Source organism: Falco naumanni, chromosome 6 (assembly GCF_017639655.2).
Source record: "Falco naumanni isolate bFalNau1 chromosome 6, bFalNau1.pat, whole genome shotgun sequence".
NCBI lineage: Eukaryota > Metazoa > Chordata > Aves > Falconiformes > Falconidae > Falco > Falco naumanni.
In genome coordinates this window covers 43,255,328-43,264,268 of record NC_054059.1, presented here as the reverse complement: position 1 = coordinate 43,264,268, position 8,941 = coordinate 43,255,328, and positions in this window count along the sequence as shown.

Below are 8,941 nucleotides of genomic sequence, written 5' to 3'. Positions count from 1 at the left end.
GCAAGAATCCAAACTGGAGAGGAAAACTGAATGGAGAAGTAGGCTTAAAATAACAAAGACATGAAGGCCCAGCATACAGAGTCTTCTGAAGGACTGTGTGTGAGAGTGCTGGCAGCTTCTGATTTGTGCATGCTGCAGCTGAATTTTACTGATGATTTATTGGTCTTTCCATTATAGTGGGAGTTGCCCTGCTGCTGTTTAAGCTCTAATACACTTTAGTTATAAACTGTCTCCAAGTGCTGCCTGCATTCCTCAATCAAGTATTAATTAAATTGAATGCGGTCCTCTACTGAATGTAAGGTATGTATTCAGCATGGGTTCTACATGCTGGTGATGTCAGAGGCAATATTTGGTAAGAATAATAGAAAAACGAAGTCCTCCAGATACAGAGAATTCATCTGCTTGGTTTCCTTCTGTATTTGCCAGAAAAAGGGAACAAAAATGTGTTAGACAATGCAAGGAGCAAAATAAGAAGACTTGATAGTATTCAGTATAGTTTGCCAATGGCCTGGTAGTTGACAAAACATTATTAATCATCGTTTGATGCTCTATGAAATGTGACAGCAGAAGTCCACACCTCTGCCATTTTGACAAACCGGGTTCTGTAACACATGCAGTAGTAGGTATGCAGGCTACTTTATAGCCTCAGGTAGTAGCAAAATGTATACAAAACAAGTTAGAATTTCACGAGGTAAGAATTCACATAAGGCTAAATTTGTAGAATCAATCAGAAAAATGAGTTCTACCCTGAGGATATTTTAGTGTTCTGGTGCTTAGTTTCATCCTTAACTGTGCAGACATTACTTATTTTAAATCGTATTATGAACTGCAGAAAAGTACTAGGGGAAGTTGCAATGACCTTACAAAATTTTTTTCAGTTTGACAGAGTCATAATGTAGTATCGAACTGAGAATTTTGCAGTATAAAAACATGGAACACAAGAAATAGATTGTAATAGACATTTTTCATTTAAGATCTGCTTTTTTCCCCCCTAAGGTATGTTTTCAAGCATGTAACAAAAGAGCTATCTTTAAGCTTATTGGGATTTAATTGGAGAGAATTCTAGCAAGATGAAAGTTGCGTTGTGTTAGTATTTTGACATGAACTTCCCAGCAAATGGGTAGGTTGCAGAATAAACCTAAGCTGATTATGTGGCTGGTTAGCAAATGAATGGTCAACGACCTGGCATGAATATATGTTGAACTTTGTTCAGAAGTGTTAATGTTTGATCGTTACTTGTTGTGTAATCTGAATATTTTGTACTCTTTAGCATTGTAATTATATAGTTGTGTTCCACATGTAATTCTGGAGGCCTTTGCAGCAAATAGTAAATAATATTCTGCTTAATGAGATTTTAACCTTGGTTAAGATAAAATATGACTGTTCAGAACTGTGCAGCTGTTTATGAGCATCAGCTGTCTGGAGTTTCACATCATTATGTGTTTCAAGAGTAAGGGATGAGTGGATGCCCTGTTGCCTAAGCAAGGTGGCTTTACTTCTAAGCAAGAAGAGTTTTATATGGTATCTTACAGTGCACGTGGCTTTTGATATGTGGATGAGTAAGATGTTCTTGAGTTAGCAGTGCGGTAAGACTTAACTTCTCAACAGATGGCATTGCACACAACACAAAATGGCTTTTGTATTTTGTAATAAAACAGGTTCAGTCTAAATGACCTGTGACTTGGACTTCAGTTAACTGGAGTTGCAACTTGTAATCGTATTTTTCAGCTGATGGCATTTTGGATAAACACAGAAGCATTATGTTCAAGGTTAAAAACCAAAATAAACCAACCAGAAAAAAAAACAACCACAACCAAAAAAACCCACCCCAACAGCTAGAAAAGTTCGCAGTGATGGATTTCTGTCCTCTTTCGGTATATAAAGTGTTCATTAATGTTTGTTAGAACAGCCTGGCAAGTAAATAGAAAACTCAATTTCTGTATTTTGTTCAAATGAAATCTGCTGCATATAGATAACACAGTGCATCATTTTAATGAAAACCAAAACCAAATGCACTTAAAAAAAGCTGTGTGATTGGCAGTGTCACCTTTTTACTGTCTCGTTGATCTTCAAATGAAGCTTAAATGATATCCGAGTTTTATCATCCAGATGTTTTTTATTCTCTTTGACTAATTCAAGTATGTAAATAGGTGATAAAACCCCTCAGGACTATTACAGGTTTTTAATGGCCTCAGACAGTTTGAAGTACAGGATTCTATCATTGATCTTTGTCATGATTGTAGGGGGTCTTTGGCAAGATTCTGGTGATTATTGTATACCTCAGATGCAATGGGATGATCTTTTCAACCCTATATTGAAGATCGGGGAGAAGGACAATTCTCACAATAGCTATATCCTCCATACCATCTTAAAGCTCTTCCGTTTTCTAGGAGTCACATTGAACCAAGAGTCTTATCTCATGTCAGTGCTTATCTATTTAATGTTTTGTACTTCATGTCTTTTTAATTTCAAGTACTGTGTGGGTTTCATAGGAAAAACTGCCTTTATACTTAGCAGGGAGTTTGACACAAAAAAGTGCCAGAACACTTAATTGTCTCTGTGCTTGAATGTTCACATTTCAAGGAATTTGGAACATGTGCCAGATGAGTATCACAAATTAATGTTAACCAATATAAAAATCATTATCTTTTCCATCTAAGGAAAAATATTTGGATCGTTACATTTGTTTTCTGATCACCTGATTAGGATATCTGAAGCAAGTCTCTTTTTTCAAAGTGGTAGGGGGAGAGGCAAATTGCAACTAAAAAAATGGTTCTCATACTGGCTGAGGAAACAAAAACCTGCCTTATTTTTAAAACTTTCTGTAGTCCTGCTTCTTGATTTAAGCCATTAGAAGTTCTGTGGGTACTGTTCTTTACACTTATGTCCTTTGGAAAGTGAGTCATGGCAGGTGAACTCATGTTCAAAGAGTTAGGAATGCCAGTTCTCTTCCAAAAGAATTAAATGGAGGCAAAAGACTAGCAACTTTGTCTGGTTTGCTTAAGTTGAAAAGTTTCCCTTCAGTGTTAGGTATGGCACAGTCCCTGTGATTCTTGGTTACTGATACGGTCTGAGAACAGGAAGCTCTGCAAAGTTTAGTAAAAGTGCATTCTGTAGCCCTTTGCACACCAGTAAGGGCCATTCTGTGATTTTGCAGTCATGTCGTGTCACAGGAAGATTTACTCAAGGATTTAATGTACTGCTTCTGCTTGCAAACTGTTCATTAGCACCAGGTTAATGTCTCTTCATGAGGACATCTTCTGAGCATGTGCCTCCTTCCGTGGAAGCTAATAGCCTTTTTGGTGGCTATGATTTCCACGGAATGGTGTTAGAAAAATCGGGCTTTATGGCAGATTCTGTTCATGCAGGGTACCTTCCCTCCCCCATGTTGCCCTGTGTGCGTACTTCAGTTTCTTCCCTGGGATCGTGTCTTGCTGCCACTGAGATCAGGAGATGCCTCTACCCGATTCACCCTGAGGTGTATGTATCCAGGACTGAGGCCCTCCTCCTTGAAGGGTGTAAAGCGTGCTTCATCTTGAACAGGACTGTACTGGGTTTATGTGGCAAGGGTTTGGTAGCAGGAGGTGAGGGGGGGAGGGGGAGACCTCTGTGAGAAGAGGCTAGGGGCTGCCCCATGCCAAAACACAGCTGGTTCTAGATGGCTCTGCGGTGGACCCGTTGCTGGCCAAAGCTTAAGACCATCTATGAAGCTGGTGGTGCCTTTGTGAAAACATATTTAAGAAAAGGTAAAACCCACTGTGCAGCAGCTGTGAGAGGAGTGACAAAAATGTGGGAGAAACAGCCCTCCAGACACCAGAGGGCAGTGAAGGAGGAGGAGGAGGTGCTGCAGGTGCTGGATCAGGGATTCCCCTGCAGCCTGTGGAGAAGACTATGGTGACTCAGACTGTGCCTCTGCAGCCCGTGGATGCTCACACGGGAGCAGGTATTGGCTGCAGCCCACGGAGGACCCCATACCAGAGCAGGTGGAGGTACCTTGAGGGAAGCTGCAGCCTGTGTTGAGCCTCCACAGGCGCAGGCTCCTGGCAAGAGCTGTGGCCCATGGGAAGGAGCCCACACTGAAGCAGGCTTTCTGGCAGGACCTGTGATCCTATGGGGTAACCATGCCGGAGCAGTCCGTTCCTGAAGGACTGTACCCTGTGGAAAGGACCCACGCTTTTGAACTGGTTTTGAACTGCAGCCCATGGGAGGGACTTACGCGGGAGTAGCTTGTGAAGGACTATCCCATGGGAGGGATCCTGCTCTGGAGCAGGGGAAAAGTGCAAGGAGGAAGGAGAGGCAGGCAGGAGCTGTTAACGACTGATCACAAGATCACAACCCCCATTGTCCATCCCCCTGTGCAGTTTTGCAGGGGAAGGAGATAGAAGATTTGGGAGTGAAGTTGAGCCTGAGAAGAGAGGGGTGGGGGGAAACGTCTTCAGTTTTTGTCTTTGGTTCCCACCATCTTGCTCTATTTTTAGTTGGTATTAAATTTGATTTTCCCCAAGTCAGTTCTTTTTTGCCTGTGATGGTAACCGGTGAGTGATTTCCCTGTCCTTATCTCAAACCACAAGCTTTTCTATCTAATTTTCTCCCCATCCTGTTGAAGAAGGAGAGTGAAAGAGTGGCAGGGTGGGTGTCTGGCAGCCAGCCAAGATGAAACCCAAGGACAAAACCCATTAGAAAGCACTTCACCTCTTTTGTCTCTGTGGCAATTTGTTTCTCAGGTGTGGTTGTCTCCACTCAAAAGGAAAAATCTTATGCATCTAGTAAAAGGCCTGTTCTTCAGTCACTGGAAGGCTACTCGAGATGTATCATCCCTATGCATGTTTGTACCATTTCCAGTGGGGGTTGGAACCTGGAAGAAACATGGAAGGGCTTGGGAGGCTGAGATACAAGGCTTTCTGAGTTGCTTTGCACCAGAATGAGATTCTGAGGTCCTGTGGCTCAGCAAGGTAGGTGGGCACCACCCCTGCTCCATGTGAGAAGGAACGGCCTGACCATGTCATGAAGGTCCTGGCTCAGACTGAAAAGTACTTGGATTAAAATTTTTGAATGCATAGGCACTCATAGTATGAATTAGCACCAGCAGCACCACTCGAAAGATTTTGCTTCTTAATAGCCACTTTTCTTGTTTCCTCTTACTCAAGTGGTTGAACAGTTTTGACTCACGGGTTTTGATCCAGAGTAAGGCGTTGAAGCCTTAATTAGATTTGTCATCGAGGACGCAGTGTTAATGATGGAGTAAAGTAGGTTGTGTGGTTTAATGATACTCGGCAATATCATTCAGTTGGAAAGCTATAATTCCCTTGTAAGGAAAAAAAAAAAGTGTATTTTTCCTTCTGCTTTGGAATGAAACACAAACTTTTTGGTATGGTTTATGTCAAGAAAGCAAGCAAGATGCAGATCCTCATTGTAACAGCTGAATGAAGGGCGTTTGGTACGTGGAAGATTCAGGTTGTCTTGTCTCCAAATCAAGCAGAGAGGGGACTTTAAGTAATAAGGTGCTGTTTCTCACATCATAATCACTGTGAGAGCTGCTTCTGAGTTCTCCCTTGCTTTCATCTTTCTCTCTTCATAGAGTGAATTATGTTAAATTATTCCACTACATTGAATAGTCCCAGAGCAACACAGAAAACCCTGTATTAATTAGTTACCTTGTATATAGGTGTGTTAAACAAGGTTGGACAGAATATCCATAGAGAAAATAAAATGTCAGTAAGAAATCTTCAAAATAGATGGAGAATATGGGATAATTTATGCTTTGAAAATTGGTCAAGATAAATTGTGACTGGTCTCTTTTTTGCTGTGACCACAGGTGGTCTCTCAACAAAAGTGGGTTTGAGAAGCACTGCTCTAAAGAGAGCTGGAGCACAGCCTGCCTTTGGAATATTCTGTTTGAACTTTAAGCCACTCTAATTGGACAGAAGCTGGATGAGCAACTTAGTGTTAATGATGGTAGTTACTGACAATAACATATGAAGTGGTTTAAGTATTCCTGGCAGTTGTGGTGACATAACAGAGCTTGGAAAAGTTAACAAGTGCTAACTGAAGCATGCTCTGCTACTTTGGATCTTGAGCATGTACCTGATGGTTACGCGAAGATCATGGGAGAATGTTTTTCTTCAAAGTCTGAGGCAGTATATTGAGTTAGAGTGACTACTTCCATCCATGGAGGTAAAATTTTAGAGTTGTGCTCAAGCTGCAACTAACCTGAGAAGAGACCAAAGAAAGTACTGGGAACATTACTAACTGCACATCTGGGGAGTCACCCATGGTGAGGGAGTTCCCTGCTCCCAGATGCATGTGACAACATAGCTTGTAATTGCAAGCTACTGCAGTGTAACGAGTTACCCATTAATCAGCTGAGACATCATGGTAGTGTTAGCAGATGTGTTACAGATTGCAGCTGGAGCAGATTGAGAGAACTAATTTACCACAACTCAGCTAATGACACATTACTCCACAAATAATTTGATGGAGGAATTGCCATGGGATATGCTAGGAGCCAAAATCTAGCCTGCACTGTCGGTGATCCTATCATTGCCAAATGCACTGTCCCAGCGGATTTACTGTCACTTGTTTCCCTCTGTGGCATTAGATACTAGTCTATTGATTTTTTTACATTAGCAGTAGAAGTAACGATATTTTTCAAAATGACGCCTATATGAGAGACCTTTAAAGTTGCTAGGCTTCAAGGGGATGTTCTCATAAACTCATCCATAATGCAACTTGGGTGAGGGAAAAAAAATCACTTTTTATTTATTGCTCTCTACAGATCATACAAATGTAATCACATTGAAATGAAATGAGATGTTAAAGCTATGACTGCAGTAATTCTGTGAAATTCATGTAGAGTTCATTTTATGCTTAGTTGGATCAATATATCAAACATGTCTGTTTCTATTTCCTTGATTTATGTAGGTAGTGATGTTTGAACAAAGATGTGCTACAGCAAAACAAATATTAATAAATACAGAATAATAAGCGTAATACAAACCCACTCATTCTCTAGCAGAGTAACCAAACAGAACTGGTTTACTTAGGAAAGACTACCAGCAACTTGTTTATCTGACCTAGAGGCACTCGACTGAAAAGTGGTGCCGGCTGGATTTGTTATGTAAATAAAATTTTTTAACAGATTTTGTGGTATTTTTGGTTTCAGTAGAACAGTCTTAAGGTTTTTAGCTACAGGGATATATGTGCTGGACATAGTCATGTTCTGGGATATGATAACACTATTACTAAATTTATATAAAAGATGTGTTTGTGGGGAAATGAGTGGATTCAATTGACATCCACACAATTTGCAGACTGTTCTAATCTAGGTCTAATCTGGTTGCTGCTTATGATATGTCTCAATTCTAAAACAAAGTACTAGTTCTCCAAGTCTGAAATAAGCCCCTTCTAGCTGATAATGTGCAATTCATCCATCACTCTAGTCAGCTGCCAAGTAACAATTCAGTAGCTTTCACTTTTGGATTTCTCTGGTTGATGACATGTCCCCAAAGAAAAAGTTGTTATATTTGCAAGCATTTCTGAAAGGCAGAGAAGAATTGCAGTGTTCAAAAAAAATTATATAATATCCAAATCAGTAGCTGAAGTTTAATTAATCCCTTTAAATGCTGGGCTGATTGTATGTGAACTGTAATGAAATCCACAGAGCTTTGCAAAAAGCATGCCTGAAAGCAGCAGCAGAAAAATGATTAGCTTCTCAAGTCTATGTAGTCCAAACAGTGAACGGTTTCCTTGCACTATTCCTTTTTTCTTAATTTCTGTTATTTTCCTTGCATTGTTCTAAAAGTAATATCCCACTGACTGTCCACAATGAGGCTCCTAATTTGCAGTCCAACTAGCCTAAATATGTAGAAGAACATTATTTAGTAGTTTTATAAACTGCAATTTCATAAAGTCTCAAGTTGAAACTTGCAGCACTGTTAAATACCCAAATAGATGGCTTAAAAGCATAGAAAATGAAAGGTGTATTTCCAGAGGGACTTCATGCGTTGATAAAATCAATAGAGGGTACTGGTTTGTCTTATTTTAATTGTAATATTTAAATCTAATTGTAATAATTAAAGTCTCAGCTTTAGGCTTCCAAATTGGAATGCTTTTGCTAGAGTCCCTTTGAATCTACTAGTAAGTGAAGGCACTGACAGCATGTTTGTTTTTTTCTTTTTTTACACTTTTTAAAGATGAATAAAGAAACACCTGCCTTCTAAGATTTAGCGTCTAAAATGTCAGAGAGACTCATCTGGTAAGACAGATTGGTTTAACTTTCCCTACAAAGCCATGGAGACTAGAATGGTATGAATACTGATTTGTGCTCTCTCCTTAAAAATATTAAAAGGAAAAGCATTAGAAGATAATCTAATCTAGTTGTTCCAGCAGAATACACCACCTTGGCTCAGTTGCTTTGGCACGTAAACAATGGTGGGCTCAGATTCTGCAGTATTAAGTGTAAAAAAAAAATAATTCTCATGCTTGTTCAGTATAGGATCTTTCTGGAATAAAATAATACTGAAGTTGTTCTCCTGCAGATGGTTGTTGTGTACGTGGATAGGTCTGCCGCTGCCATCTCCCCTGCAGTGCTTGCCTTGGAGCGTGCTGTAGCATGGGTTGTTCTACTGGTCACATGCAGCAGCAGGCTTGATTTTTTTTTAAAGGTATTGGCATTGGTAACTTTGCCAGACTGTTTACTTCCATCTTGTGGTAGGTACAGACAAACAAGTATCTGTAGTTAGCTAAGGGAACATGCAGATCAATATGCAAATATTAAATGTGCCTTTCGTGTGCATAATCATTTCTTAGAAATACAGTTGAAGAAAACACTGTCAGTTATTTTAGCTTGTGTATTATTATATATTGATAGAATCTATGTAGAAGGAAATGGGTGTATAGCTGAAAAAAAGGTAATCGGAAAGCAAAGGTAAAATATGTGGTT